The sequence below is a fragment of the Balaenoptera physalus genome, assembly GCF_965194825.1.
Source record: "Balaenoptera physalus genome assembly, chromosome: 4".
NCBI lineage: Eukaryota > Metazoa > Chordata > Mammalia > Artiodactyla > Balaenopteridae > Balaenoptera > Balaenoptera physalus.
This window is the reverse complement of record NC_138891.1, coordinates 7004844-7029246: the sequence shown is the minus strand read 5'-3', so window position 1 is coordinate 7029246 and position 24403 is coordinate 7004844. Positions and strand designations below refer to the sequence as shown.

The 24403-nt window shown below is 36.1% G+C and overlaps 1 pseudogene across 1 annotated transcript; it reads left to right on the top strand.

Moving 5' to 3' along the window:
* Nucleotides 1-5686: 5686 nt before the first annotated feature.
* LOC309660290 (centromere protein U pseudogene) lies at nt 5687-23362 on the top strand (annotated as a pseudogene). Its single transcript has one exon. The product of its transcript is annotated as a centromere protein U pseudogene (transcript).
* Nucleotides 23363-24403: the final 1041 nt, after the last annotated feature.

The window sequence follows — 24403 nt, the reverse complement described above, 5'->3', positions numbered from 1 at the left end:
GAGTGGCATGACATATTTAAAGTGATGAAAGGGAAAAACCTACAACCAAGATTACTCTACCCAGCAAGGATCTCATTCAGATTTGATGGAGAAATTAAAACCTTTACAGACAAGCAAAAGCTAAGAGAATTCAGCACCACCAAACCAGCTCTACAACAAATGCTAGAGGAACTTCTCTAAATGGGAAACACAAGAGAAGTAAAAGACCTACAATAACAAACCCAAAACAATTACGAAAATGATAATAGGAACATACATATCGATAATTACCTTAAATGTAAATGGATTAAATGCTCCCACCAAAAGACATAGACTGGCTGAATGGATACAAAAATGAGACCCATATATATGCTGTCTACAAGAGACCAACTTCAGACCTAGGGACACATACAGACTGAAAGTGAGGGGATGGAAAAAGATATTCCATGCAAATGGAAACCAAAAGAAAGCTGGAGTAGCAAATCTCATATCAGACAAAATAGACTTTAAAACAAAGACTATTACAAGAGACAAAGAAGGACACTACATAATGATCAAGGGATCAATCCAAGAAGATATAACAATTGTAAATATTTATGCACCCAACATAGGAGCACCTCAAAACATAACACAAATACTAACAGCCATAAAAGGAGAAATCAACAGTAACACAATCATAGTAGGGACTTAAACACCCCACTTTCACCAATGGACAGATCATCCAAAATGAAAATAAATAAGGAAACACAAGCTTTAAATGATACATTAAACAAGATGGACTTAATTGATATTTATAGAACATTCTATCCAAAAACAATACAATACACATTCTTCTCAAGCGCTCATGGAACATTCTCCAGGATAGACCATATCTTGGGTCACAAATCAAGCCTTGGTAAATTTAAGAAAATTGAAATCGTATCAAGTATCTCTTCTGACCACAATGCTATGAGGCTAGATATCAATTACTGGAAAAAATCTGTAAAAAATACAAACACATGGAGGCTAAACAATACAATACTTAATAACCAACCAAGAGATCACTGAAGAAATCAAAGAGGAAATCAAAAAATACCTAGAAACAAATGACAATGAAAACATGACTACCCAAACCTATGGGATGCAGCAAAAGCAGTTCTAAGAGGAAAGTTCACAGCAATAAAATCCTACCTTAAGAAACAAGAAACATCTCAAATAAACAACATAACCTTACACCTAAAACAATTAGAGAAAGAAGAACCAAAAAACCCCAAAATTAGCAGAAGGTAAGAAATCATAAAGGTCAGATCAGAAATAAATGAAACAGGGCTTCCCTGGTGGCGCAGTGGTTGAGAATCTGCCTGTTAATGCAGGGGACGTGGATTCGAACCCTGGTCTGGGAAGATCCCACATGCCATGGAGCAACTAGGCCTTTGAGCCACAATTACTGAACCTGCGCGTCTGGAGCCTGTGCTCCGCAACAAGAGAGGACACGATAGTGAGAGGCCCACGCACCGCGATGAAGAATGACCCCCGCTTGCCGCAACTAGAGAAAGCCCTCTCACAGAAACGAAGACCCAACACAGCCAAAAATTAATTAATTAATTAATTAATTAATTTAAAAAAGACTGGAGAAGGTTTGACATTGCTTTTAAAAAAAAAGAAATAAATGAAACAGAAATGAAGGAAACAATAGCAAAGATCAATAAAACTAAAAGCTGGTTCTTACAGAAGATAAACAAAATCGATAAACCATTAACCAGACTCATCAAGAAAAAAAGGGAGAAGACTCAAATCATCAGAATTAGAAACGAAAAAGGAAAAGTAACAGCTGACATTGCAGAAATACAAAGAATCATGAGAGATTACTACCAGCAACTATATGCCAATAAAATGGACAACCTGGAAGAACTGGACAAATTCTTAGAAAGGCACAACCTTCAGAGACTGAACCAGGAAGAAATAGAAAATATGAACAGACCAATCACAAGCACTGAAATTGAAACTGTGATGAAAAATCTTCCAACAGACAAAAGCCCAAGACCAGATGGCTTCACAGGCAAATTCTATCAAACATTTAGAGAAGAGTTGACACCTATCCTTATCAAACTCTTCCAAAATATAGCACAGGGGGGAACACTCCCAAACTCATTCTAAGAGGCCACCATTACCCTGATACCAAAACCAGACAAAGATGTCACAAAGAAAGAAAACTACAGGCCAATATCACTGATGAACATAATACTAGCAACAAAATACTAGCAAACAGAATCCAACAGCACATTAAAAGGATCATACACCATGATCATGTGGGGTTTATCCCAGAAATGCAAGGATTCTTCAATATACACAAATCAATCAATGTGATACACCATATTAACAAACTGAAGGAGAAAAACCATATGATCATCTCGATAGATGCAGAGAAAGCTTTCGACAAAATTCAACACTGATTTATGATAAAAACCCTCCAGAAAGTAGGCACAGAGGGAACTTACCTCAACATAATAAAGGCCACATATGACAAACCCACTGCCAACAACATCCTCAAAGGTGAAAAACTGAAACCATTTCCACTAAGATCAGGAACAAGACAAGGTTGCCCACTCTCACAACTATTATTCAAAATAGTTCTGGAAGTTTTAGCCACAGCAATCAGAGAAGAAAAACAAATAAAAGGAATCCAAATCAGAAAAGAAGAAATAAAGCTGTCACTGTTTGCAGATGACATGATACTATACATAGAGAATCCTAAAGATGCTACCAGAAAACTACTAGAGCTAATCAATGAATTTGGTAAAGTAGCAGGATACAAAATTAATGCACAGAAATCTCTAGCATTCTTATACACTAATGATGAAAAATCTGAAAGTGAAATTAAGAAAACACTCCCATTTACCATTGCAACAAAAGAATAAAATACCTAGGAATAAACCTACCTAAGGAGACAAAAGACCTGTATGAAGAAAATTATAAGACACTGATGAAAGAAATTAAAGATGATACAAACAGATGGAGAGATATACCATGTTCTTGGATTGGAAGAATCAATATTGTGAAAATGACTATACTACCAAAAGCAATCTACAGACTCAGTGCAATCCCTATCAAACTACCACTGGCATTTTTCACAGAACTAGAACAAAAAATTTCACAATTTGTATGGAAACACCAAAGACCCCGAATAGCCAAAGCAATCTTGAGAAAGAAAAATGGAAGTGGAGGAATCAGGCTCTCTGACTTCAGACTATACTATGAAGCTACAGTAATCAAGACAGTATGGTACTGGCACAAAAACAGAAATATAGATCAAGGGAACAGGATAGAAAGCCCAGAGATAAACCCACGCACATGTGGTCACCTTGTCTTTGATAAAGGAGGCAGGAATATACAATGGAGAAAAGACAGTCTCTTTAATAAGTGGTGTTGGGAAAACTGGACAACTACATGTAAAAGAATGAAATGAGAACACTCCCTAACACCATACACAAAAATAAACTCAAAATGGATTAGAGACCTAAATGTAAGACCAGACAGTATCACACTCTTAGAGGAAAACATAGGCAGAACACTCTATGACATAAATCACAGTAAGATCCTTTTTGACCCACCTCCTAGAGAAATGGAAATAAAAACAAAAATAAACAAATGGGACCTAATGAAACTTAAAAGCTTTTGCACAGCAAAGGAAACCATAAACAAGACGAAAAGACAGCTCTCAGAATGGGAGAAAATATTTGCAAATGAAGCAACTGACAAAGGATTAATCTCCAAGATTTACAAGCAGCTCATGCAGTTCAGTAGCAAAAAAAAAAACAACCCAATCCAAAAATGGGCAGAAGACCTAAACAGACATTTCTCCAACAAAGATACACAGATTGCCAACAAATACATGAAGGAATGCTCAACATCATTAATCATTAGAGAAATGCAAATCAAAACTACAATGAGATATCATCTCACACCGGTCAGAATGGCCATCATCAAAAAATCTACAAACAATAAATGCTGGAGAGGATGTGGAGAAAAGGGAATCCTCTTGCACTGTTGGTGGGAATGTAAATTGATACAGCCACTATGGAGAACAGTATGGAGGTTCCTTAACAACTAAAAATAGAACTACCATATGACCCAGCAATCCCACTACTGGGCATATACCCTGAGAAAACCATAATTCAAAAAGAGTCATGTACCACAATGTTCATTGCAGCTCTATTTACAATAGCCAGGACATGGAAGCAACCTAAGTGTCCATCAACAGATGAATGGATAAAGAAGATTTGGCACATGTATACAATGGAATATTACTCGGCCATAAAAGGAAACAAAATTTTGTTATTTGTAGTGAGGTGGATGTACCTAGAGTCTGTCATACAGAGTGAAGTAAGTCAGAAAGTGAAAAACAACTACTGTATGCTAACACAAATATATGGACTCAAAAAAAATGGTTCTGAAGAACCTAGGGGCAGGACAGGAATAAAGACAGATGTAGAGAATGGACTTGAGGACACAGGGAGGGGGAAGGGTAAGCTGGGATGAAGTGAGAGAGTGGCATGGACTTATATATACTACCAAATGTAAAATAGATAGCTAGATAGCTAGTGGGAAGCAACCACATAGCACAGGGAGATCAGCTGAGTACTTTGTGACCACCTAGAGGAGATGGGAGGGAGACGCAAGAGGGAGGAGATATGAGGATATATGTATATGTATAGCTGATTCACTTTGTTATAAAGCAGAAACTAACGCACCATTGTAAAGCAATTATATTCCAATAAAGATGTTAAAAGAATCCAGTGAGAGAGGTATCAAAGGAAAAAAAAAAAAAAAGAGCTAAATGGCCATACTAAAATATTCCTAAACAAGAAGGTCTGTTCCAGATAAACTAAAATCTCAATCTGCAGACATAAGAAACTCTGATATTTTAAAGACTTCATTTGAAAGGTTTCTCCATGTTGCTGCAAATGGCATTTTTCATTATTTATAATGGCTGAGTAGTATTCCATTGTATATGTTTACCACAACTTCTTTATCCATTCATCTTAATGGACACTTAGGTTGCTTCCATATCTTGGCTATTGTAAGTAATGCTGCTAGGAACATTAGGGTGCATGTATCTTTTCAAATTAGTGTTTTCAGTATTTTTAGATATATACCCAGGAGTGGAATTGCTGGGTCATAAGGTCGTTCTATTTTTAGTTTTTGAGAAATGGCCATACTATTTTCCACAGTGGCGGCACCAATTTACATTCCCACCAACAGTGTATGAGGGTTCCCTTTTCTTCACATCCTCACCAACATTTGTTATTTGTGTGTGTGTGTGTGTGTGTGTGTGTGGGTGTGTGGGTGTGTGTGTTTTGGTGATAGCCATTCTGACAGATGTGGGATGATATCTCATTGTGGTTTTGATTTGCATTTCCCTGATGATGGCAACATTGAGAATCTTCTCATGTATGTGTTGAACACATGTATGTCTTCTTTGGAAAAATATTCAGATTTTCTGTCCATATTTAATCAGATTGGTTTTTGATATTGAATTGCATGAGCTGTTTACACATTTTGGATATTAACCCCTCATTGGTCATATCATTTGCAAATATTTTCTCCCATTCAGCAGGTTGTCTTTTCATATTGTCAATGGTTTGCTTTGCTGCCCAAAACTTTTGAGTTTAATTAGGTCCCATTTGTTTATTTTTGCTCTTGTTTCCTTTGTCTTAGGAAACAGATTTTATATATATATATATATATATATATATATATATATATATATATATATATATATATATATATATATATATATATATATATATATATATATATATATATATATATGGCTACAATTTATGTCAAAGAATGTTCTGCCTATGTTTTCCTCTAGGAATTTTATGGTTTCCAGTCTCATATTTAGGTCATTACCTAATTCAACTTTATTTTTGTATATTGTGTGACAAAATGTTCTAATTTCATTCTTTTGCATGTAATGTGCAGTTTTCCCAGAACCACTTATTGAAGAGACTTTTTTTCTTCATGTATATTCTTGCCTCCTTTGCCCTAGATTAATTGACCATAAGTGTGTGGTTTTATTTCTTGGCTCTCGATTCTGTCCGATTGGTCTGTGTGTCTGCTGTTGTGCCAGTACCATACTGTTTTGATGACTGTAACTTTGTAGTGTAGTCTGAAGTCAGGGAGCATGAAACCTCCAGCTCGATTCTTTTTCTCAAGGTTTTTTTTTTTTTTTGACTATTCAAGGTCTATTTTGTTTCCATACAAATTTTTAAATTATTTGTGCTACCTCTGTGACAAATGCCATTGTTATTATGATAGGGATTCCATTGAATCTGTAGATTGCCTTGGGCATTATGGTCATTTTAACAATATTAATTCTTCCAATCCATGAACACAGTATATCTTTCCATCTGTTTGAGTCAGTTTCATCACTGTCTTATAGTTTTCCAAGTACAGGTCTTTTACCTCCTTAGGTAGGTTTATTCCTAGGTATTTTATTCTTTCTGATGGCATTGTAAATAGGATTCTTTGCTTAATTTCTCTTTCTGCTAGTTCATTGTTAATATATAGAGATGTAACATAATTCCATATGTTAATTTTTTATCCTGCTACTTTACCAAATTTATTTATTAGTTCTAATAATTTTTAGTGGCATCATAAGGATTTTCTGTGTATAGTATCATGTCACCTGCAAATGATGACAGTTTGACTTCTTCCTTTCCATTTTGAATTCCTTTTATTTCTTTTTCTTGTCTGATTGCTGAGGCTAGGACTTCTAATACTGTGTTGAATAAAAGTGGTGAGAATGGGCATCCTTGTCTTGTTCCTGAATTTGAGAAAATGCTTTCAGCTTTTTACTGTTGAGTATGATGTTAGCTGTGGGTTTATCATATATGGCCTTTATTGTGTTGAGGTATGTTCCCTCTATACCCACTTTATTAAGAGTCTTTATCATAAATGGATATTGAATTTTGTCAAAAGTTTTTTCTACATGTGTTGGGATGATCATATGATTTCATTTCTTCACTTTGTTAATGTGGTGTATCACACTGATTGATTTGTAGATATGAAACATCCTTGCACCCCTGGAATAAATTCCAGTTGATCATGGGGTAAAATGTTTTTAATGTATTGTTGGATTCCATCTGCAGTGTTTCCATCTGTATTCATCAGTGATATTGGCCTGTAATTTTCTTTTATTGTGATTTCTTTGTCTGGGTTGGTATCAGGGTGATGCTAGCCTCAAAGAGTGAGTTTGGAAGTGTTCCTTCCTCTTCAACTTTTTGGAATAATTTGAGAAGAATAGGTGTTAACTCATCTTTAAATGTTTGGTAGAATTCACCCGTGAAGCTGTCTGGACCTGGACTTTTGTTTTGGGGCAGTTTTATTTATTACCGATTCAATTTCATTACTGGTAATTGGAAGGTTCATATTTTCTATTTCTTCCTGGTTCAGTCTCGGGAAATTATACTTATCTAGGAATTTGTCCATTTCTTCTAAGTTGACCATTTTATTGGCATATAGTTATTCATAGAAATCTCTTATGATCCTTTGTATTTCTGTGGTGTCAGTTGTAACTTCTCCTTTTTCATTTCTGATTTTATTGATTTTGACCATCTCTTTTTCTTGATGAGTCTGGTTAAATGTTTATTTTGTTTATCTTCTCAAAGAATCAGCTCTTAGTTTTACTGAACTTTTCTACAGTTTTTTTAATCTATATTTCATTTATTTCCATTTCGAACTTTATGATTTCTTTCCTTCCACTAACTTTGGGTTTTGCTGTTCTTCTTTCTCTAGTTCCTTCAGGTATAAAGTTAGGTTGTTTATTTGATATTTTTCTTGTTTCCTGATATTGCTATAAACTTCCCTCTCAGAACTGCTTTTGCTATGACCTATAGGTTTTCGGTTATTTTGTTTTTGTTTTCTTTTGTCTCTAGTATTTTTTTATTTCCTCTTGATTTCTTCAGTGATCCATTGGTTGTTTAGTAGCATGTTGTTTAGCCTCTCTGTGTCTGTGGTTTTTGCAGAGCTTTGGGGTTTTTTTCTTGTAATTGATTTCTAGTCTTGCACTGTTATGGTCAGTTAAAATTTTTTGAGAAAACAAAAACCAGTGCACTAAAATAATCTAAATTCTTCTCAGCCAACAAAAGCCTAGAAATGCTACATAAAATATAACCACCTCTGAACTGGGTTTGGTTTTGTTTTGTTTTGTTTAAGTTTACAGGAAAGAAAAGGAAACCTCCAGATGCTATAAAGGAAAAGTAAGTTAAATATTAGAGTAGTAAGGGCTTGCTCTGATATTAGACTTCCCTGGAGGGTGTGGATCTTGGTAGTCTAATTAAAGTCCTATAAAGAGCTAGATAACTTCATTAGACATCTGATTTTCTAGTACAGTGCTTCCCAAGCTTAAATGTATGTAGAATCATTTGGAGATGTGGTTAGCACACAGATTCTGACTGAGCAAGTCTGAAGTAGAGTTTCAACTTTCAAGTTTCTAACAAGTTCCCAGATGATGCTGATCCTGCTGGTCCAGAGGCCACTCTTTAAGTAACAAGGCTGTAGTAGAGCCAGAACATTTTCAAAAACAAAAGCAAAAAAGCATTCATTCCCCTATTTATACCAAAATGTTCCAGGACCAACCATAAAATGGTTGAGTCTCTCTTATCAACACCATTATCAGCATGCACTCCAGACACTACAACCCACATCATGGCACAGAATGGGCTTGATTAAAAAACAAAGTTGCATCTGAAGCTGGTGTGGAAGGAAAAACAGGGGAAAGGGAAGGGAATGAGGAGAGATCAACAGAACAAAATCTTCTATTTTGAACAAAATCTTCTACACTGAATTGCCAGGTTAGCTAAGTAGTCAACTTTTTATATTTTCTATCTACAAGCTATTTTCAATAATGATAATTTGTCCAACTTAGGACAAAATATAAATACCACTTGAGATGCACCAGGGGCCCCCAAAGGGCTCTATTCTATCAAATCACATTTAAGAAGATTTAGCACAACACTTGAAGAACATAAAATGGCTGGGCAAGAATGTTTGATATCAGCCAGTGTCAAAAGGTTCATCTTCAATGAGCAACACTTGATAAATTTCTATTAAATGAACTCACACCCCAGCCTGAATGTCTCAGAAAGTCATTCATGTCTGCCATCATTTCAGCACTTAGCAAAGCAAAACTCCTTGTGTCTGTGCTTTGGGATCCACAACCAACTGACTGGACACCTGGGCAACAGGCAAGTCATACAGCTCTGAGTGATTCACAGAAAAAAAGAGATGGAGATTATATTGTGTCAGCTACCCCAAGTTGGAATAGGGATTTTTCAGGACAAGCTAAACTAACTCTTCTCAGGATTAAAATGCATGAAAGTTCTGAAAGTTGCTTAGCACATTGTCATTTATGGGTAACAGATACCAAAGATTTTCCAGAACCCATCCCAAAACTTCATTTTCTGTCCTGTCAATTCCAGGATTACAATTAGCAGTGGAGACTGCTAATTGCCTTACAAAATCCATTCTCCCGTTCTTCTACAATAGAGTTTAGGAAAGAGTTACCCAATTAACACTATATTGCCTGACCACCCTTGAAGCTAAGTGTAGCCACGTAACTGCTATCACTAATTTAACATGAGCAGAAGTAAAGTGTGCATCTTACACTTCAGTTACTTATGAGAAAAGATAACTTGCCCTAGACATGCCCTCCTTCCCAGTCTACTGTCCCTGCGATTCAGCTTGACCATGCAGATGAAGACAAAGCCCGAGGATGTGGAGGAACCCACAAGATGAAAGACACCTGTGTGGAGCTGAGCTGTCCTCACCTGGACACTCACCTCAAAAATCTTGTGTGAGACTTGAATAAACAAAATTCTTTTTTAAACCACCATAATTTAGCCCCCTATGTTATAACAGCTTTGCCTGTATGTTATCTACTGCTGTAGCCTTCTGAAGAAGCTGTCAAAAACTGAGTCTTACTAAATTAGTCTGATAAAGCAATTTCACACCTTCCTAGGGAAGCTATACCAACCATCCATTAGAATTTACTGTGTTTTTAATAATAAAAGAGATATATTTATGGGCAAAACTATTTAAAGGAGACTGAAGAATTTAGCCATTTTTCTATCTGTTAAATCATTGTACTTTAAATAACAAGAGAAATATATTTAAAAGCAAAACAACTTGGAGAAGCTAGCTATTTGTATCACTATCAGTCATTTTTATTTCCAGTTATTCAGTAAAAGCTGATGATATGTGGTGTAAAGGGGGAAATTATTTATATAAATTATCAAAGCCAACTCTCTTTCCAAAATCAAAGTGAACGCTGATTCATCCTATCCCTGCTGATATACAGCTCATGCATTGAAGAACATATCATTGTCATAGTTCATTAGGCAGATTCTCCCAGCATTTTCCCTCTTTCCATGGCTCCATGGGTTAAGGGAACAGCACGGCTTTTGTTATAAGATCCACCTCTATCTGAACATTGGATTTAGCAATTGCTATCTGTTCATTCGTTTAGCACTAGGGATACAAAGATGGATGTGTTTCTGTCACTATCCTCTAGGAACTCGTGGCCCAGAGTTGGAGACAGAAATCTAAAAAGATTATTACAGGGACTTCTCTGGTGGTCCAGTGGGTAAGACTCCATACTCCCAATGCAGGGGGCTTGGGTTCGATCCCTGGTCAGGGAACTAGATCCCATATGCATGCCGCAACTAAGAAGCCAGCAAGCCACAACTAAGGAGCCTGCCTGCTGCAACTAAGACCCAGTGCCACCAAATAAATAAATAAAGTTCTAGGAGGGTAAGCTTGCAAGAAAAGAATCTTTAAAAAAAAAAGGATAGAAAAATAAAGTAAAAAGATTACTACACACAAAATAGCAGAGGAGAGCAGGTACATCAAGAGAGGCCAAAAGGGTATGTCATCCATTTATGAAGGTCAGGGACTTTGTCTTCTTCCACCCTTGTATCCCAGTTTCCATTTAATATATACTGATCAAACCAAAATTAATTTACACATTCTTTGGCCTTAAGTGAGTTGCTTCTTTAAGTCATATTTTCCTCACCAGTAAAATGGAAAAACTAATCTTTGCCTCATAAGATTGTTTTGAGGAATAAACGAAATAAAATGTGTAAAGTACCTTCACATAGTAAGGACTTAATGTATTAAAGCTCCTTTTCCTTCTCTTCCCCTTCCAACAATGACTTGAAGCTAGAAATGTTCATGTGTATTACATTTATTATCAATTTCCCCACTTTCACTAATTTCTATACTAAATACTCTGTCATGTATTTCTATTTTCAGCCTATAGATCTCTTGTGGATAAAATGTTCTGATAGTTTATTACTTTTTATAAGGAACACTATTTCCATATAATGGCTCTAAATTTGCTTCTTCAAGTATCAATGGAGTTACTCTATTTTTTAACACATGATGATTTATTGCACAACTTTGTTCACATGAGCCAAACTGTAATTTCCTCAACTGAGTCCAGACTCAAGAAAAACAGTCTATCTTCAGTGAAAGAAGTTCAGAAAATCTCAACCCACCGGTCCAAAGTTGTAGCATAAATCAGTCACCCACCTCCAGCCATGCTGGAAACAGAGCCTGAGAGAAATTAGCTGTTATTCTATCCATGGGTGAATATCCAATATGCACCACTACACATACAGAAAATCCAGTCACAGAAACCAAGGTGAAAACTGATACAAAAATGGAGTTCTGGCAAAAAGGAAAATGAAACTTCCCTATAGAAAAGCCTCCACTACTAAAAACATATGCAAGCCCCCCCACACACAAAAAACAACATATATGCATACATAGAAGATAACTTCCTTTAAAGAAAAACTCATAGAAATTATAAAATACAGAAGATATTCAGGTAACTGTAAAATTCATGTACCAAAAAATACATGAGAGACTTCACCTTCTTGATAGAAAGGAGTAGCTTGTGGAAGAGCAATTCTTCCTCCAAGAACAACTAGAAAAAATTGCATACAATACCAAAAAATATCTATTTGAAGGCTCAGAGAGCTGCAAGGCAATTAGGACTTGAGAAGCCAAGAAAGGTTAAGCCAAGTAAAGCCACTTTTACCTTCAAAGCATTTGCAAATTCTTGTCGTGGTGTAAGAATCTGGGAAGAGAACTACAAACGTGGAGCTCCTGACAAAGTTAGAAAGATTAGAACTTGGGCCTTCTAAGGCAGCTAATAATTGAGTGCTCAAGTTCCTAAAGAGAAAAGAAATGGAGAGAAGTGTGACACATCATGGTATTCCACCCAAGGCTTGTGTTGGATGCATACACTGCATGGGGCAAAAATCTAAGAGGTTAAACAAAAAGATGCTGAAAGAAAAGAAGAATTTTGAACAGTCTCAAGTGCCAAGGAGGCAAAAATAGGAATTCAAGACCAGAAAGTATAAGGCTCTATTAAATATTTCATCTGGACTCTCAGCTGGGACCTCAAAATGGCTACATGCCAGGCACAGGGATAAACCAAATATCATATGATATCACTTATATGTGGAATCTAAAAAAATGATACAAATGAACTTATTTACAAAACAGAAATAGACTCACAGACATAGAGAACAGACTATGGTTACCAAAGGGGAAAGTGGGGAGAGGGATAAATTAGGAGCTTGGGACTAACAGATACACACTACTATATATAAAATAAACACAAGGTCCTACTGTATTGCACAGGTAACCATATTCAATATCCTATAATAAACCATAGTGGAAAAGAATATAATATATATATATATATATATATATATATATATATATATATACATATATATATATATATGTATATATATATATATATATATATATATATATATATATATATATATGAACTGAATCACTTTGCTGTACATCAGAAGCTAACACAACACTGCAAACCAGCTGTACTTAAATTTTTTAAAAAAGACATGGATGAAAGAAACTGAAGACAACACAGATGGAAAGATACACTGTGTTCTTGGACTGAAAAAATTAATGTTAAAATGACCATACTGCCCAAGACAATCTACAGATTCAGTGCAATCCTTATCAAAATACTAATGGCATTTTTCACAGAACTAGAACAAAAAATTTTTAAATTTGTATGGAAACACAAAAAAACCCAAATAGCCAAAACAATCTTGAGAAAGAACAACAGAGCTGAAGGAATAACACTCCCTGACTTCAGACTACAATACAAAGCTACAGTAATCAAAACAGTATGGTACTGGAACAAAAACAGACACATAGATCAATGGAACAGGATGGAGAGCCCAGAAATATACCTACACATTTATGGCCAATTAACCTACGACAAAGGAGATGAAAATATATAATGGAGAAAAGACAGTCTCTTCAATAATTGATGCTGGAAAAACTGGAGAGCTACATGTAAAAGAATGAAAGTGGAATATTTTCTCAGACCATATACAAAAATAAACTCAAAATGGATTAAAGAACCTAATGTAAGACTGGAAACCATAAAACTCCTAGAGGAAAACATAGGCAGAACACTCTTTAACATAAATCATAGCAAGTGTTTTTTTGATCTGTCTCCTAAGGCAAAGGAAACAAAAGCAAAAATAAACAAATGAGACCTAATTAAACTTAAAAGCTTTTGCACAGCAAAGGAAACCACTGACAGTACAAAAAGACAACCTACTGAATGGAAGAACATATTTGCAAATGATACGACTGATAAGGTGCTATATCCAAATCTATAAACAGCTCATACAACTCAATATCAAAAAAAAAAAAAAAACCAACCTGACTAAAAAATGGGCAGAAGACCTGCACAGACTTTTTTCCAAAGAGGAAATGCAGATGACCAACAGGCACATGAAAAGATGCTCAACATTGCTAATCATCAGGGAACTGCAAATCAAGTCCACAGTGAGATATCATCTCACACCTGTCAGAATAACTATCAATAAAAAGACCACAAATAACAAATATTGGTGAGGATGTGGCAAAAAGGAATCCTCATACACTGTTGGTGGAAACTTGTGCAGCCACTGTGGGAAATAATATGGAGGTTCCTCAAAAAACTAAAAATAGAACTGCCATATGATCCAGCAATTCCACTCCTGAGTATATATCTGAAGAAAATGAAAACACTAATTTGAAAAGATACATGCACCCCAATGTTCCTAGCATCATTATTTACAATTGCCAAGATATGGAAGCAACCTAAGTGTCCATCAACAGATGAAAGGATAAAGATGATGTGGTATATATATACTATGTAATACTACTCAGCCACAAAAGAAGAGCAAAATTTTACCATTTGCAACAACATAGATGGACCAAAGGGTATTAGGCTTAGTGAAATAAGTCAAAGAGAGACAAATACTGTATGATATCACTTATATGTGTAACCTAAAAAATGAAACAAGCAAATGAATATACAAAAAAGAAGCAAACTCACAGATATAGAGAACAAACTAGTGGTTACCGGTAAGGAGAGTGATGGGGCAGGGGCATGAAAGGAGTAGGTGATTAAGAGGTACAAAATACTATGTATAAAATACATAAGCTATAAGGATATATTGTACAGCACAGGGAATATAGCCAATATTTTATAATAATTTGAATAGAGTATACTCTATAAAAGTACTGGAGCACTATATAGTTTAAACTAATATAATATTATAAATCAACTATATTTCAATTTATAAAAAGAGAGAAAAGAGAGCGGTGCATTCAGGGTGGTATTGGAAGGGCAGGAATAGAAACAGAGATGTAGAGAAGAGACTTGTGGACACAGAGGGGGAAAGGGAGGGTGGGATGAACTGAGAGAGTAACATTGACATATATACACTACCATGTGTAAAATAGCTAGTGGGAAGCTGCTGTATAGCACAGGGAGATCAGCTCAGTGCTTTGTGATGACCTAGAGAGGTGGGATGGGGAGGGAAGGAGGGAGGCTCATGAGGGAGGGGATATAGGTATACATATAGCTGATTCACTTTGTTGTACAGCAGAAACTAACACAACAATGTAAAGCAATTATAATCCAATAAAGATATTAAAATAAATAAATAAAAATAAAAAAGAGAGAGAGAAAGGTGAAGTGGAGGTGAACCGAAGCCACCCAGCTGACAGGCAGCACCAAGGCTCCCAGTGTTATGAGTGAAGCCACCTTGGACATAGAGCCTTCCCAGCCCCGGTCAAGCACAGCTGCATGAGTGAGCTCAGCCAGCAGTGTGCAGAGCAGACATGAGCTGTCTCTGCTGAGTCCTGCTGGGACTTCTTGACCCACAGAATTTTACACAATAAATGGTGTTGTTTTAAGGCACTAGGTTTTGGGGAGGCTTGTGATGCAGCCATCTAATAAGCCATCTCTTTCCCCTACCTCCTCATCTCTATTACTCAACTGCATTCCAGATCTCATCTGTCTGGGTGTTTTTAGGAAGCCAGGAAACGATGCCCAGGTAGAAAATCCTCCCTGGAGCCAAAATGGGCCAGCAGGCTTGCTTCCTGCCCACATTTCCCAAGCCAGTCTTGTCCCATTTCCACTTTGCTTTGCCTCAGATAAACTTTTAGGAATTTTCCCCATTTCTGATTTATTCTGCAACACCTCTGTCTCGTAATAGCAAGGCCACTACCATATTCAGCTTGGATCTTCCCTCAGAGACCCTAAAATCACAATTTGCAGATGGTTATTTTTGAGCATAAGGAAGATCTGGAAATGTGCATATGTATATCTGTATGCACATACTTATTTTTATTTATATGCCCTAGGTCTCAACCAAGTCAAAATTACATTTAATTCTATATATATTTGAATAATTCAACCTAGATGTCTACCTCTTTATATCTCTCCCAGTGCCAACTAATAATGTACCAATTTCCGACAAAAAGCCCCTTTTAATTCTCTATAAAAGATTCTTTAACCCAATTTGATTTATTCAGTAGTCACAATATGAATATGAATTGACCTGGAGAGATTATTCAGTGTTTTTAAGAGATCTAAACTGTTTCCAATGGCAACCAGAGAATCAGCTTGACATCTCAGACTATGACAACCTTAGAGTTCATCCATATGATGAGCCCAGCAGAGAACTGGGCGGTTTATGCATTTTAATCATTGATAATTTGGGTGGTTGCTGATGAGAAGACTTTAATGTGAGGAACTTGGAGAGTGTCCCAAGGAGAGTTGCCAAGGTAATTAAAACAGCCTTGTAAATCAGTTTTAAGAATATGCCAGGCTGCCCAAGTGACCATCAGCCTGTCTGACCCTCCCCTGGCCACCCCCATCTATTCGTCAGACGTTCTCAGCCTTAATTGAAATTGACAACACAGTGATGACCAAAATGTGCCATGGTTTATACAGCACATACTACTTCATAATCTCATAGGGAATGTGATACTAAATGATGAGATAGGTCGTTTACACCCTGCCGACTTTCTGAAAGTGTGTTACATAGCCTACATTAAAAAAATGCAATGAGAATTAACACAAGGTAATAGCCAGGCTTGGGCGTTTTTAAATGTATATAGGAGAAGGTAAAGAAGTAGAAATTAAATCCCCAAACATGTTAAATGAAGAAACCTAGGATATGTGGATATAAATGTAGCCTTGACAATATAGCATGGAAGAGAGATGGGGGGAGGGGAAGGAGAAAGCACACTCAGAGTGGGATGAAGGAGTTGGAGGAAGAGATAGTGGAAGCAGAGTGCTGACATATGCTGGGTTCCAGTCTCCATATATTGAGCTGCTCTAGAGCTTTCACGTGTCTCATGTAATCCTCGTGGGATTTGATGAGAACATTGAGACTCAGAGCTGGAGTCTCACCCAAAGTCTCACAACCAGAAAGTGATGGAATATTATGCCTAACTAACCTAAAGCTGTATGACCCCAAAGCCAATACTCCTTCTGCCCCCAAATTCTCAGTCAAAAAGGAATTTATTTAAGGGCACTAAACAATAGAATAAATAGTCTTATGCAAAGCAGTTAATTCATGCATGCAAGGGTGGGTTTATTTTCAGAAGTCAAGTATGTTGTAGTGGTGAGGCATTTGTACACAGTGGTTAAGGGCACAAGATCCAGAATAGGCAAAAAAAAAAATTTGAATCTTAGTTGCATCACTTCCTAGCTGTGTGATCTTTGGCAATTTACTACACCTCTTGGACCTTCACTTTCCCCATCAGAGAAGTGAGAACAGTTATGCCTAGTTGATTGGATGTTGAAAGGATGACACAATGCAATACAGAATGCTTAATAAAGAGCTCTGAACACAGAACTTAATACATGTAAACTATAATAATCTATTTTATTCTCATTCCTATGTAGATGATTATTAAAATGGCCATGATTTCTTTTCTTTTGTTAAAACAGCTTTATTGAGGGGTAATTTACATACCACAAAATTCCCTCATTTTATACCTACAACTCAATACTTTTTATTAAATTACAGAATTATACAGCCATCACCACAATCTCATATGAAACATTTCCACCATTCCAAAAAGAAATATGCCATTTGTGTTCATCTCCATTCCCACCACCAACCCCAGGGAACCACAAATCTTCTTTTTCTCCCTACCCTTATTCTAGCTTGGAACAAAGGTCAACACTATTAAGAAAAATATTAATTAAATATTAATATTTTAAAATACAAGACATAAAAAAAATTTACAAAGAAAATAAGTTATATATTACTCTAAATAATCACTCAAAGTAGAAGGTATAATATTGATGTTAAACCAAACCGACAATAGTGATAAACCTTGCCAACGAAAGCTCATTATTCAGACAACATTTAGTAATAGGTCATAATGCAAATTCTCCTTTGAAAAAGATAAATATATATGTATGCATGTGTATATTCTTCTAAATTTGTGTAACTCTTTACATTTTATAAGTAAAAAAAATGTTTTTGTTTAAAAAAAAGAAAATCAGTTATAAACACAATTGTCAAATCATTTCAAAAATATGATATGGTGAAATATGTGCTTTATTCCTAATGAATTAAATAACAAGATCTAGTGCTGGCTCCAATAACGACTATAATTTTAAAGTAATGATGAGTATTAGTGATAATTTGAGTATCTGCAACAAGTATGATATGAAAGAAAGATGATTTCTTTTTTTTTACTAGTCTAAATGGAATAGTTTTTATTGAGTGAAAGATTCTTTAAATTCTATGATGCTTTACAATTTTCAAAAGTTTCACACACATAATTTAATATAATCCCATAATAATCCTTTTTATTTCCACTACCCTTATCTTGCCACTTCCCTCCTCCTTCTCCCCACTGATAGCCACTAGTTCATTCTCTATAAGACGGCCATGATTTTACTGAAGTATTTACAGGTAAAATAACATACTCTCTGGGATTTGCTTCAAAATACTTTAGCTTAAAAAGGGGACTGGAGAGTGGTGGGCTGGGATGGCCCCGCCAGGGAGAGTGCGGTGCTCGGGTACGAGATGTTCAAAGAACACTGTAGGAAGAACACACTCCACGGAAGATACCCTCCTCTACACAGCACTCTATATACGCTGATGAAGAATTCTCCAAACACTGCGGATCACCTATCCCCTCAACTCCTCAAGGAAAATAAGCAAAAAGAAGTTTGGACACTTCTGAAATTGAAGCAACTGAAAACGAGTCTGTAAAAAATAGTGCAAAAAAGCCAGGAAGAAAACTCAAGCCCATTAGTGATGAATCTGAAAGCACTGAAGAAAGTGATATAAGAAGAAAAATTAAACCATCAGACAACATAATACACGACAACATGAAGCTGTTTCAGCTACAGCATCTTCAGAACTTTCAGAGAAACCAGCTGAATCAGTCACGCCTAAAAAGATAGGACCCCTTAGTGCTGAGCTCTCTGTTGAAAAAGAGACCCTGGCAACAGAAAATCAACTGAAAACTCAGAAAAAGATGTTTCGTTGCAAAAGGAAGAAACCAAGAAGTGAAGTCACAGACTCGGATACTTCCTACTGTGTACCTATTTGGTGTTTAAAAGAAAACCAGTGACATCATGGAGTTAGATGTTGTTTTGTCTACATTTGAGAACATCCCCTTAGAGTATAAACAAAAACAGACTCAGAATTTGTAAGGAAGCCATCGACAAATTTCATTCTAATTTGAAAGAAGAACTCATCGAACTGCTTAAAGAAATCCAGATGTTGAAAACTCTGAAAAGGAAGAACACTAAGTGATCTCAGATATCGAAAAGAAAAGGCAACTTTTGTCTTTTTGTGTTTGTTTTTTTCTAATTTCTAACTTGCCTTTTAATTTTCTTTCTTTCTTTCTTTTTGGCTGCGTTGGGTCTTCATTGCTATGCACAGGCTTCAGTAGTTGTGGCTCGTGGGCTCTAGAGTGCAGGCTCAGTAGTTGTGGCGCACAGGCTTAGTTGCTCCACAGCATGTGGGATCTTCCCAGACCAGGGCTCGAACCCATGTCACCTGCACTGGCAGGCAGATTCTTAACCACTGGACCACCAGGGAAGCCCGGGAACCCATTTTTAAAAGGTAGAATTTAAGACATCTAGTTCCCTTTAGCATTTTCTAGCAAGCATGAGCAGTGATACGACCAGCATTTCTAGGATCTATGTAATGAGCTGCAGCCAATAAAATAGTCTCGTTTCTGTTTCATCCAAATTCTGCAGTTTACTCAGTTATTGCCTCTGGCTCCTTGCATAAATAGATCTGGGGATATTTGTCTCCAGTTAAATTACTTTATGAAACTTGAAATTACCTTCAGTATTAGTGTTATCTTTCTTTGAGAAATCAACTGCTAAATAACAAAGAAAATTTTAGCTAAACCTCATCTTACTTACAGATTTCAGCCAGAAAAGGATTTTCCACATTTAGTACCAACCCTACCCACCTGTTCTCTATCCCTTTTGTAGATAGAACCCATAAAAGGTAAAGTCCAAGTACTCTATGAAGAAATAATGTATTCTAAACAGAAATAGACTCACAGACATAGAAAACAAACTTATGGTTACCAAAGGGAAAAGGGTAGGGAGAGGGATAAATTAGTAGACGTTTGAGATTAACAGATACAAACTACTATATGAAAAATAGATAAATAACAAGGACCTACTTAAAGCACAGGGAACTATATTCAATATCTTGTAATAACCTATAATGGAAAAGAGTCTGAAATTTATATATATATATATATATATATATATATATATATATATATATATATATATATATATATATATATATATATAACTGAATCATTTTGCCGTATACTTGAAACTATCACAACAGTGTAAATCAACTAACTATATTACAATTTAAAAAAAGAAATAATGTATTCTTCCATGAAAATTCTACATACATAAATTCTTTGGTCCTTCCCTTTTTTTCCCTCACAGATATAGCGGAAGCCCGGAGATGTTTAGATCTTTTCCCTTCGTCTGCGGTTACCTTCATGGTTACTTGTGATTGAAAGCTTTCCAAAACCCACTTGGGCCTCTGAGCAACACTCCAGCAACTGCACGTTAACCTGAGTAACTAGAGACTGCAGCTAACGCACCTCACACCTGTGCTTTCCCCACTGCCAGCCTTTCACACCCACACCTTGTTACTAAAGCAATTTAAAGAACTGTATTCTGAAAAGAAAATATTTTACATGTTATTTTTCCTTTCTAGATGTCTCACTTCAATTAGCTAGGACATTGTTCTCCCCTTACCAGGCTGATTAACCCCTGGTGCTGCCCCATCTGTGTATCTGTGTGCTCCATTTTTCCATTTATCAGCCTTTGGTTGCACTTATCCACTGACCTGTCTATTGCTCCTTCTAGACAAAGAGTTTCTTCAAGGCAAGGGTCATCTCTCACATGCTTCTAAATCACTAAGCATCTGACACAATGCCTGGTGCATAGGAAACGTTCAGAAATTTGTGATGAACACATGGTCCATACTACATTCTGTCCAGTGGGTAAAACCACGTCTGTCATCTAAGTATTTCCACGTCAGCTTTGCTATTCTTAACTTCAATAACTGCTATGTGCCTAAATATGGATATAAAGTACATATTTATATTGCTCAGTTGGCCCTTTCCATCTGTCTTCTGTTCTAAGAAATTTCCTTTATTTCTCTGAGTATATCCTTCATTCCAGTTCTCATTCCAAGAGACTACCTTTTCTCCTAAAACTCCCATTAATTGAATGTAATTGAATGTTACACCTTCTAAATCTGTCCTCTCTCTCTCTCTCTCTCTCCTGACTTCATATTCATACTTTCCATTTCTTTATCTCTTTGTGCTGTGTTCTAAGAGAAATTTCTTCAGCTTGGGTTCTCAGTGGTATCCACTGGTTCATCTATTAAATTTTTTCCAATACTATATTTCTAACTTACATGCAGTGAAATGTGCAGATTTTAAGTATAGAGTTTGATGAGTTTTAACAAATGTATATATCCACCTTTACATCCAAGAACTCAATTTGTTACCCACAGATCCATGCTGAAAGAATGATGAGAAAACAAACTTCAGGAAAAAGAAAATGAAGCTCAGAGGAATAGATACATGCATGCACTATTAGAAAAAATTATTCTTAAGTCTAAATAATTGTTAAAATATTGAAAATAATCTGAAACTAAAATTCCAGTTGAAATCAAGATGGGAGATGGAGAGGGACTTCCCTGGTGGTCCAGTGGTTAAGACTCCACGCTTCCATTGCAGGGGGCATGGGTTCAATCCCTGGTCAGGGAAATAAGATCCCGCATGCCATGAGGCATGGCCAAAAAAAAATCTGTGAATAAAAATGTGTTTAAAAAAAAAGATGGGAGGTGGAGAAAGGAGAGGAAGCAGAAGACATAAAAGCATGCTACATTTTTTGTATTGTTTAATGGAAGGTTACAGAGATACTATTTAACTGCAGACATTAGAACAATACATTTAATATGGAGACACAAAAGACCCCGAATAGCCAAAGCAGTCTTGAGGGAAAAAAACGGAGCTGGAGGAATCAGATTCCCTGACTTCAGACTACACTACAAAGCTACAGTGATCAAAACAATATGGTACTGGCACAAAAACAGAAATATAGATCAAGGGAACAGGATAGAAAGCCCAGAGATAAACCCACGCACCTATGGTCAATTAATCTATGACAAAGGAGGCAAAGATATACAATGGAGAAAAGACAGTCTCTTCAATAAGTGGTGCTGGGAAAACTAGACAGCTACATGTAAAAGAATGAAATTAGAACATTCCCTAACACCATACACAAAAATAAACTCAAAATGGATTAGAGACCTAAACCTAAGACCGGACACTATAAAACTGTTAGAGGAAAACATAGGAAGAACACTCTTTGACATAAATCACAGCAAGTTCTTTTTTGATCCACCTCTTAGAGTAATGGAAATAAAACTAAAAATAAACAAATGAGACCTACTGAAACTTAAAAGCTTTTGCAAAACAAAAGAAACTACAAGCAAGATGAAAAATCATCCCTCAGAATGGGAGAAAATATTTGCAAACCAATCAACGGACAAAGGATTAATCTCCAAAATATATAAACAGCTCATGCAGCTCAATATTAGAAAAACAAACAACACAATCAAAAAATGGGCAGAAGACCTAAATAGATATTTCTCCAAAGAAGACATACAGATGGCCAAGAAGCACATGAAAAGCTGCTCAACATCACTAATTATTAGAGAAATGCAAATCCAAACTACAATGAGGTATTACCTCGCACCAGTTAGAATGGGCATCATCAGAAAATCTACAAACAACAAATGCTGGAGAGGAGGTGGAGGAAAGGGAACCCTCGCACTGTTGGTGGGAATGTAAATTGATACAGCCACTATGGAGAACAGTATGGAGCTTCCTTAAAAAACTAAAAATAGAATTACCATATGACCCAGCAATCCCAGTACTGGCCATATACCCAGAGAAAACAATAATTCAAAAAGACACATGCACCCCAATGTTCATTGCAGCACTATTTACAATAGCCAGGTCATGGAAGCAACCTAAATGCCCATCAACAGACAAATGGATAAAGAAGTAGTGGTACATATATACAATGGAATATTACTCAGCCATAAAAAGGAGTGAAATTGAGTCATTTGTAGAGACGTGGATGAATCTAGAGACTGTCATACAGAGTGAAGTTAGTCGGAAAGAGATAAACAAATATCGTATATTAACACATATATGTGGAACTTAGAAAAATGGTACAGATGAACCGGTTTGCAGGGCAGAAATTGAGACACGGATGTAGAGCACAACTGTATGGACACCAAGGGGGGAAAGCAGCGTGGGGGGGGGCGGGTGGGGGTGGTGTGATGAATTGAGAGATTGGGATTGACATGTATACACTAATATGTATAAAATGGATAACTAATAAGAACCTGCTGTATAAAAAAATAAATAAAATAAAATTCAAAAAAAAAGAACAATACATTTAAGTGTGCATGTTAAAATCTAAAAGTAATCATAGTAGATTAATGAAAAGATGGACACCACATCAGAGCAGTTTGGTAAGGCCACTGTGAGAAGGTACTACTTGAGCTAAGACCCAAAGGGTGAGAAGGATCCTGTGATGCAAAGATCTAGGGAAAGCATATTTTAGGCAGAGGAAATAGCATGTGCAAATGTCTGGAGGCAGCAGAAGGATTGGCGTGTTTGAGAACCAGAGAGGAGGCCAGTATAGCTGGAGTGCCAAACAAGAGTGAGAAAGAAACACTTAGATCTGGAAGGTAGGAAAGAGTCAGACCATGCAAGGCCTTTACACAATGTTAAAGGGTTTGGATTTTATTCTAATTTTTGAGGGGCGACTCTGAAGTGAGTTTTGTTTGTTTGTTTGTTTTATTGACATATAGTTGATTCACAATATTATATACATTTCAGGTGTACAACATAGTGATTCACAATTTTTAAAGTTTATGGTCCATTTAAAGTTATTATAAAATATTGGCTGTATTCTCTGTGTTGTACAATATATCCTTGTAGCTTATTTACTTCATACATGGTAGTTTGTACCTGTTAATTCCCTCCCCTTATCTTGTCCCCTCCCCCTTCCCTCTCCCCACTGGTAACCACTAGTTTGTTCTCTATATTTGTGAGTCTGTTTCTTTTTTGTTGTATTCACTAGTTTGTTTCATTTTTTTTAGATTCCACATATAAGTGATATCATAGAGTATTTGTCTTTCTCTTGCATTTCTCTGATGATTAGCATCTTTTCACATGCCTGTTAGCCATCTGCATGTCTTCTTTGGAAAAATGTCTATTCAGTTCTTCTGCCCATTTTTTAATTGGGTTGTTTGTTTTTTTTGATATTGAGTTGTATGAGCTGTTTATAGATTTTGGATATTAGCCCCTTATCAGTCATATCATTTGCAAATATTTTCTCCCATTCAGTGGGTTGACTTTTCATATTGTTGATGGTTTCCTTTGCTGTGAAAAAGCTTTTAAGTTTAATTAGGTCCCATTTGTTTATTCT